This window comes from Vidua chalybeata, chromosome 2 (genome assembly GCF_026979565.1).
Source record: "Vidua chalybeata isolate OUT-0048 chromosome 2, bVidCha1 merged haplotype, whole genome shotgun sequence".
Classification (NCBI taxonomy): domain Eukaryota; kingdom Metazoa; phylum Chordata; class Aves; order Passeriformes; family Viduidae; genus Vidua; species Vidua chalybeata.
This window is the reverse complement of record NC_071531.1, coordinates 109,622,598-109,632,096: the sequence shown is the minus strand read 5'-3', so window position 1 is coordinate 109,632,096 and position 9,499 is coordinate 109,622,598. Positions and strand designations below refer to the sequence as shown.

The window sequence follows — 9,499 nt, the reverse complement described above, 5'->3', positions numbered from 1 at the left end:
GGATATGGGGATTGACAAGGAAATTTCTAGGGATTTGGGAGGAGTGGGGATGAGATTGACATTTAGGGAAGGGGAGACAACTTGGGATGAAACCATAAACGAGGGAAAAACAGGGACAAACCAAATAACACAATACAACACTCCCCTCTACCCCCACCCTGAGCTTTGTGGTGGTGGTGGTCTCTTCCTAGTCTAGACCTCCCCTTACTTTTTGTGACTTTTCTTAGATTTTTCAGGTGATTTGGAATGACTTCTGTGTCTGTGACTATGGTGATGCCCTGGAGATTTCGATCTCGATCTGTGGCGTCTCTCCCGGGATCTGCTCTGGTGCCGTCTCTGGCTCTTGCTGCAAAGCCACTTCCAGCGCAGTGATGAGCTTCTTCTCTTCGGAGAGCGGCTGCACTTCCTTGGGGACCTGCTCCGGCTCCGTTGGTACCGCACCACTGGAGATCTGTGGGGCTTGTCCAGGTCCCTATAGCCCCTTCTGCAGTGGTCAGGAGATGGGATCTGTTCCAGTTTTTCATCTTCTTCTTCCTCCTCCTCACTAGATTCTACATCATCCACGTCTTCTTCCAGAGCACTAAAACGAGGCTCAAGTTCCTCAGCTTCTTCCAGAACATATAGTTTCTGCACTCAAGGCAGGATGATATCACAAACACGTTCCTCATGGAGTAGCTCATCAATAAATTCATCCATGTGCGTCAGCTCAAATTCCCCATTTCTGTTCTGACTTTTAATTTTCCGATAGTCATTGTACAGCTGTTCCAGGTACTTGTAGCAATTGATGGTAGTGCCTGCCAGTCTCATGTACAGTGCTCCAAGCATTCTTGAAGTCTTCGTTTTTTATTAACTCCACGATGATGTCCTTCTCGGGCTGGATCTGCAGCATCTTCAGTGTCAGGCACAAGAACGGCGTGGGTTTAATGTTCCCTCCATAGGTGCCCCCACGCACTTCAGCTCCATGGACTTGTCCACCACAGCTCAGCCATGAGGCCGAAACACTCCTCCTTCCAGTACTCGTAGACACGTGTGCGGATGATCTTCTCCACCAGGTACTGCGGGTTGGTGCCGCGGATGCTGTGCGCCTCCTTCACCGTGTGATTGGCCATGGCGGCCGCCGCGAAGCCCCGCCAGCCCCGCTCCTGTGAGGGATGCACCTCCTTCCGCCTCCGGGGCGGAACCGCCACCGGCCACGCGCATCTGTACGCGGCAAAAGCACAAGCCGCGGCTTCTCCGGTACTGCCCACGGTCTCCGCCGCGCCACCGAAAAACTGCCACCGAAACCGCCACCTGCCAACGCACGGAGCCACTCTCACAGCCTGGGAGTCGCTCCACCGGCGCTGCCCTGCGCTGACCCACAAAAACCACCTGCACGCACGAACCCCCCCACCCAGGGCTAGCACTCTTCCCCTGCCATGAATGAACCCCCACTGCTCGGGAGCCATTGCGAGGGTCCCACTACCACCCGTGGGGTATACTCGTCTCTTCCGGGGACCTTGTTTTGGCTGGAATGCTCCAAGGAAGTTCCTTGTCAGGGACCGACCTGTTTTGGGCTGGAAGGGCTGCCGGTCTGATCCTCACAACTCTGCGCTGTCCGAAAAGCAGTGAAGAAGTCTGCGGTAGCTGACTTTCCCAAAAGCTTGTGAAATCCACACATGGATGGATTTCCAGTGCTATCTGTGGCGTCTCAGACCTCGCAGGTGACAAAAGCCACGTGGGCACCTGCTGTAGGATTGACTGAGGGCGCTGTTCAGGTCCAACCCTGCTAGCCATGGGCCTTAGCCCTCACAATCTCACATGAACAAAGGCAAAAACTGAAAGGTGCTCTTTCCCTGTAGGACTAGGGTCCCAGTTTATTGACAGGATGCAGGAAGGGAGAGGGAACCTTGAGGTGAGGTGGTGTCCAGGAAGCAAAAGTGGCCGAGGCCTCGTCCAGCGTGCTCTTAAACTCGGGGAAGGGGAGCGGAGCCAAGGGGCATGGGACAGACCACGTGATATACTGACATGATATTCAGTACAGAATACCAAACACCCAGTGCAAAACAACAGCAACTACATAAACTGTTTAGTGCAATGCAACATAGCATGCTTCTTCTACAATAATGTAAGCTAATTTAAGACTCGAAATGCATTCTCTGTACTGAGTCAGGATCTAGATGTAGGTATTTTTAATAGATGTCTTATAATTCACACTTGAATTTTACATTTCTAATTTCATTATCTCGCACTTAAACGGTCATAAGTATAATGTTTGCACCTCAGAGTACTGCTAAATCATCCTCAGTGTGCTCTAAAATCTTACTTCATTTCAAAGTCCCATTTTTGAAATGTTACACTATTATCTAGGACACAATGTAAGTATTCCCTGTATGAAGATGGCAGACTTTTGAAAAAGAACTGTTTCTCTCTGAGATTGATAGTTATTAATTATAATGCCAAAGCTTTGAATCTTGAGGCTAACACTGGGTTTACTATTAGCCTAAATTTCCAAAGATCTCCACTGCTTTTGCTTCTATAGGTGTGGAGGAGGAAGAGAAGGAAAAGAGGGAATGTGTTATTATAATCAGGAATTGCAAGCAATTTTAAAATGCTAATCTTGATCTGTAATCTTTGGATTTATTGGTGCTTTTGCTTTCTTGCTGCAAGGGGACAGCAATGTATTTTCTTTTGCACACCTTCTACTATATATTATTTTCATTCTGTGTGATGGTGGAAGTGACCATACTCTGTATATAAGCTAATAACTTTCAGGCTGCAAGATTGATTCTGCCTGAGAATCTGAATCTGTGCCATTGCCTGACTGGGTAGTAAGTCCCAAGTCACAAAACACATGTTTATACCTGCTAGAGGCTGGCAGCACAATTGTCAAAAAGACAGAATGTTACTAGCAAATGTATAAAAATACGTATCTGTGTATTAACGCATAGCATGATTTCTTACCTTAAATAAAAATTGGCTAGGAATGGGGAAAATTATGAACAGCTAAAATGGGTTAATTATATTTCATATTCATTATGTATAAATGAAAAGCCCAGCATTATTCAAAAGCTTCACTCAATTAAATCTTCATGAACTTAAAATTCTTATTGGTCCCTAATTAAATTAGGGGAATTACTGGCAAACTGAATTGGAGTTGATCTGTATTTAGGGACCTCTTGAACAAGGTCCCTCATCAATATAGTATCTTGCATATCGCTGCCTTAAATCTACCCCTGTGATGCTTCCATCTCAGTTGATCTAATTCATGGTTTTAATTTTGTTTCCTTCTCATGAATTCTGTATCTGTGGGCCCCAAAGAAGGAATGATTTTTAGTTGTTAAAGTAAATATTTCATTTATGTGGTGCTGTTAGGGTCTTCATGTAGGACTCTCTGGGCTTCTTGGTTGTTGAGTGAAAATGTAGTGTTTTCTAAGCTAGGCAAACCCTTAGAAGGCATAAATAAGCAAGCCAAGAGAAAAACTCTCATTTCAAAGGTGATTCAATAGGAATTTGGCAGCTATATCTAACAGTGGAATGCCAGGTTTTTCTAAAGTAATTGTCTCCTAAGTTCTGAATACACATTCACTGATAAAAGTATATACTCCCATAACAAGACATTAACACTTAGTGTTGCCTTTAGGCCAATCTGTAGAATAAAAATTTAGAGTTCTGCTAAACAAGGTAATTCATACTTCTCCCTGGATTTAATAGCAGCTCTTGAGTATTTCTTATATTCTTATTCTATATTCTATATTCTTATTTCATAAGAAAGAAATTAACATGGAGTTATATTCCACGATCAGAAAATATATAACTTAATGCTAAATAGTTATAACTTAAATTATAAGGGAATTGAGTTTAAATGTTGATGTGATCCCTAAGCAGTCATGATTGTCACCATTGGGTGTCTGTTAGAAAGAGGAGACAAAGCCTCCAGAAATATCCTTTCATTCCAACACTCAAGTTGTTCTTTTTATGTACCTGCTGCTGTAATATCAGAGGTGCAAGCCTGCGTTTGAAAAGCTGACACATGGCTCTCTTCCAACATTTCCTGCCAATATAAATTAATACTTACCATAAGACATACTTGGATTGTACAAAAGGATGGTCCTGTGAGAGATGCTTGAGGAACAACTAAGTAGTTCTGGCTCTTATATATCAAATCTAAGGGTATATATTAATTAATTACAAAACAATCCATTATTGTTTCTTGCCAGACCTGGTGTTTTATATGTCCACAGTGACAGCATCATATTTGTTTAGGAGGGAATATCTGCCTCACAGGACCTGATATCTAGAGGAAAATTAATCACTCTGCTAATTAATTAAAATAATGACACTTAATGCTGTATAGTTTTATTTCATTTGTAAAGTTAAATGGATATTATTGCTCTCATTTTATCCCCCACCATTTTAAAACCACAAAAGAGACATACTGTCATTGATTTAGTTATTTAATATTTCTTTTCTTCGACTAGGAAGATATTAGGGTTTACCAATGTAAAAGTATGGGATTTACAGAGCTTAACTGGATATTACTCCATCTCTTGAGTGCCTGGATCTTACATGTCAGCTGCTTCATGTCAAACAGAAATTGAATAAAGAGCTGATGCCAAAACCTGTTCTTCATCAAGTTTTTCTTGGTAAATGAGATGATTGTGCTAAGAAGAGGACTGTATGTGAGTAGAAAGTAGGTGTCAGAATCAGGTACCTAATAATTACAGCTCTCCTGTTTATAATTTGCTTGGTGTTGTCAGCTGAGGGAAGAAAAAAAAATCCTTTCATAAGAGGAGGTGCAGAAATTGTTGTTGAAACAATGAAGCAGAGAAGATTGGGTAGGTTGGTGAGATGAAAAATGGGGAGTTATTCTGCAGTCGGCAGACAGGTACTCAGCAATAAAAAGGCCCTAAGTTTTAATTTCACTAAAATTAGAAAATCATTTTGGTGATAAATTTAGAAAATATTGATGTTGGACTTCTCTCACATGTAAGACTGTGCTGTATTTCTATGATCAGTGGTATAACGTTCATGTAAAACTGATTCAAGAATACTTTTGGACACAAAGACCTTTTAAATGTGCATAGTATTGACTTAATTCTTAATAGTGATAAACATTTATGAAAGGAAAACAGTAAACATTTGTTTAATTCACCTATCAGTTGTTGTGGAGACCTCTGTCTATGATAGATGTCTCTCTATAAGAAACAAGAAAAAAATTGTGCTGCGGGATATTTTAGGTCTCATGACAATTTATTTTGTCAATATTCTAGGGATAGCTATTATTTTGATGCTGAATATTTTTTCCTCTTTCCTTGGGATATGGTTGTTTCTTTTTTTTTTACATTTGGTAAGACACTACACCTTTTTCACCCATGAAAGGTTATATTCACAGTAAAAATATTATCAGTGTCAGTAATTTGCAGGAAGTATGACTTTGTGCTCTTCCTATGAGCAGAGGCATCCAGTTATAGAACAGAACTGATACTCTAAGGATCAGTCATATGTGTGAATGAAAACACTTAAAGGAAATTGTAGAGTTGAAATCCATCCATGTTCAGAAGGCCAATGTGTAATTTTTCCTCCATTTCAAGTTCAACTTCTGTCATTTTAAGCATTCCCTGTGATATAATGCTTTATTCTCAGAAAAGAAAGGAAGCAATCGTGAAACACTTTCAGAGTACTATTTTTTTTCCATAGCATTCTTCTAGACTTGCATTAGTATCAAAATGTACTAATAAAAAGAGCCCAACCAAATCCAAAAAAAGCTACTTCTATCTACAGATGAGTGAGAGAGAAGATATTTGGCCAGTTTTAACTTCTGAATCAGTGTCCCACATTGAAAAGCAAGATGTATTCTATGTTGTCCCAGATTGAAAAGCAAGATGTATTCTATGTTGTCCCAGATTGAAAAGCAAGATGTATTCCATTTGCCATCTGTGTAGCCGTTGTCTTCTGTTAAGCAGGCAGTTTTCCTTATCTCTCCCACAATCAATCCTCCCTCCCCGGAGACATCTGCTGATAATGGGCTATTGAATGTCACATGCATGACTGATAAGAACTATAACATCCCATTGTAAGATGCTCTGCCCAGAAGAAAGAGCCAAGCATTCCTACCTGCATAGAATCTCGGGATTCTGGAACACCATCACAGCTTTTTCTCCACTAGATTTACCAGGACAGCTGCCCCTTCCACTAGATCTTCAGAAGAAGACTACACCCTTTCTACAGAATCACTGCCCCAACAAAACCACACCTGACACTCCAAGAGGACTGCAGCCACAATTCGCATTAGCCTGCCGCCAAAACCCTTTCCAACAGGGTGTCAGATTGTATTCTTTGTCAGTGTTGTTCTTGGTTTACTGCATTTTTTTAAAATTTTCTTCCCTAATAAAGAACTGTTATTCCTGCTCCCATGTTCTTGCCTGAGAGCCCCCCTTAATTTCAAATTTAAAACAATTCAGAGGGAGGGGGTTTACATTTTTTTCCATTTCAGAGGAGGCTCTTGCCTTCCTTAACAGACACCTGTCTTTCCAAACAAAGACAATCACCAAAAAGTTTAAAACTTTGTCTTTCTCCCCATGTCCACAAAGTCTTTGGGTTCTTGTCAGAAATATGTATTGGTATAAAATTTTGATTTGCATATCTGGCTCTGTTGGCATGACTTCTCTCTGCTATCTGTGTAGCTTATCTGCTGCATTAGTTCTGAAAATAAATGTCAGGAGCTGGGATATTGAACATGGAATGAACTTGTCCACTTGGAAAATCTTGCTAGTCTCTGTCAGTGCTTCCTGTCATACCCTATGGAACACAAAACAGGCAAGTTTGTATGAAAATGAGAAGGATTTGGACCTTTTGGCTTTAAACATGCTTTCTAAAAAACCAAATTATTAAAGTGATACTAAACAATCAGTATAGAAATCGTAGAGGAATAGGATTGTGCATGATTCCAAAATTTCAATACCCAGTTATTCAAATGGCTGCTGACAGCCTTGGGACTTGCTGTCTTTGTTTGGAAAGACAGGTGTCTGCTAAGAAAGGCAGAAACCTCCCTTGAAATGGAAAAATGTAGACCCCTTCCTTCTAAATTGTTATAAATTTGTAATTAAGGGGGGTTCTCAGGCAAAAATATGGGAGTAGGAATAACAGTTCTTTATTAAGGAAGAAAATAAAAAAATAAAATAAATAAACAATGCAGTGAACTAAAACAACACTGACAGAGTCAGAATACAACCTGACACCCTGTTAGCCAGGGGGTTGGCCACAATCCAATTGGGAATTATGGCTGCTGTCCTCCTGGAGTGTCAGGTGTGGTTTTGTTGGAGCAGTGATCTTGTGAAAAAGGGGTGTAGTCTTCTTGCAGTGGAAGAGGCAGCTGTTCTTCTGGGAAATCCAGTGCAGGAAAAGCTGTGCTGGTGTTCTAGCAGCTCAAGATTATACCCAGGTAGAAATGCTTGGCTCCTCCCTCTGGGCAGAGCATCTCACAATGGGTTGTTACAGTTCTTATCAGTCAGGCAGTGACATTCAATGGCCCATTATCAGCAGATGTCTCCCCTGAGAGAGGATTGGTTGTGGAAGAGATAAGGAAAACTGCTCACTTAACAGAAGACAACTGCTACACAGATGGCAAATGGAATACATCTTGCTTCTCAATCTGGGACACTTGCCCTTGTTGAGAAAAGGTGGCAGTGGCCCTCCAGATGTCATCACCACATGATCAAAAGATGGAATGAAACTGATCCCTGCATGCCTTTGTTATCAGTCTTGTCTGAGCTTTCTGGGTGACTTGGTCAGGCCACTGCAGTGGTGAATTGCCAATCCAAACATGGCTCTTCTGCTGGTTATGTGGTGGGAGACCAGCTTAAAAAATTATTCAAATTACTAAATTACATCTGTCTCTTGAGCAAGAGGCTGGCAGATATAGACCACCTAATTAGAACTGTAAAATGCTTTTAATAAATTTGGAAGTTTTTGAATATGGAAAACAACCCTGGGCATGCTTTGATGTGACTGGAAGGTATGTATTAAGTCAGTGGCCACAATTTTGCAAACAAATTTTATATGGAAACATTAAAGAGGAGGGGTTATTTTTTAGGTGTTGGTGACAATGCTCTGTGCTATGGGTTGGCATGTGGTAAATGACAGGTAATGGATGACAATATTTCCACTATGAAGTACTCCAGAAGGAATTGGTTCATCTATTAGTACTTGTAGTTGAGACTTGTCAAAACTGCTGTAGAAAAGGCACTAATTTCTGCAGTATTGTTGCTTGTTACTGGGATTACTGCCTCACTGAGCAGGGCCATCACTCTCCTCAGGCTTCCTTTTGTTGGCAGTGTACATGCAGAAACTCTTCTTTCTGCCCATCTTCTCTTTTGCTAGTTTGAACTCCAGCTATGCATTGCTGATTCTTCTCCCACCTACGCAGCCAGTGACTGTATTTCTCCCAAGCAGCTGTCCCTGCTTTTGGATTCTGAATCCTTTTGTTTTGTGCCTGAACTCAGCCAGGAGCTCTCCTTTTTATCTGTGCTGGCCTTCCTGGGTGTCTGCAAAGTGGGATGAACTGTTTTTGTGCTCTGATAAAGCTGACATTGAACTTTAGCCAGCTGGGTCCCTTTGCCCTGGCAGGCAGTTTCCCATGGGATCCTTCCAAGAAGGTCCCTGCAGAGGCTGAAATCTTTGCTGTGCATTCCAGGACTGCAATACTGTTGATTCTACTAATTCCTTTTGGTATCTTGAGCATCTGGATTTCCTCTGATCCACTGTATTGACCACCAGATACCAGAGGTTCATGAGACACAGCTCCTGTGACAATGAGACTTTTCCCAGCTGCCTCAGGAAGGTTTTATCTGCCCCTCCTCCTTGATGATCAGTCTGGTATTTACCTGGAGTACTGAATGACTGCTTTTGCTCAACAACAGGATTGAGAAATGGACCACCTAGGCCCCATCTTTCACCCTTGCCAACAGCGTGTCCTGCTTTTCAGTACAGCGCACATGGGCCTTGTCTTATTTGATTCTGGGGTAAGGAATAGGGATGGGAGTGAATTTACCATTTCATAGTACATTTCTGTGGCACAGGCTTGACACTGGTACTCGGTGTGGTGGTGTTTTTCTGTCTTTTTTTCTCTGCCTTGAGATTGCTTCTTCTGTGCACTGTATGGCAGAGGTTCGTGTACCTGTATGTCTCAGAGTATTCTTAGATAAGTGCTTGGGGGTGAGGGAGAGAAGCAGCAGGTAGTCTTGGAGTCTTTCATCACAGAAGCCCTAGAGGATCCTTTTAACATAAAACTACTTGTACTTAACATAAAACATGCAGTAAATGAAATGTTCCTTCAGGTAAAAGTGTGACCGTTTGGGAAACTTACCTCATTCTATCACTTAGCCAGTTGCTCTACTGAAGAGGAAGGAATTGAAGGGGGAGTTGGTGTGATTAGCACATTAGCTTGAAATCTTGAACAGTAAAATCCTCATTTTCTCAGTCTTGTCTTTTCTTGACTTACTTGACAAGCTTATATGAGATT

General features: G+C 41.7%; 1 pseudogene; it reads right to left on the bottom strand.

The window, feature by feature from the left end:
• Positions 1-204: 204 nt before the first annotated feature.
• LOC128783760 (pre-mRNA-splicing factor 38A-like) lies at positions 205-1,109 on the bottom strand (annotated as a pseudogene).
• Between the last annotated feature and the right edge of the window lie 8,390 nt (positions 1,110-9,499).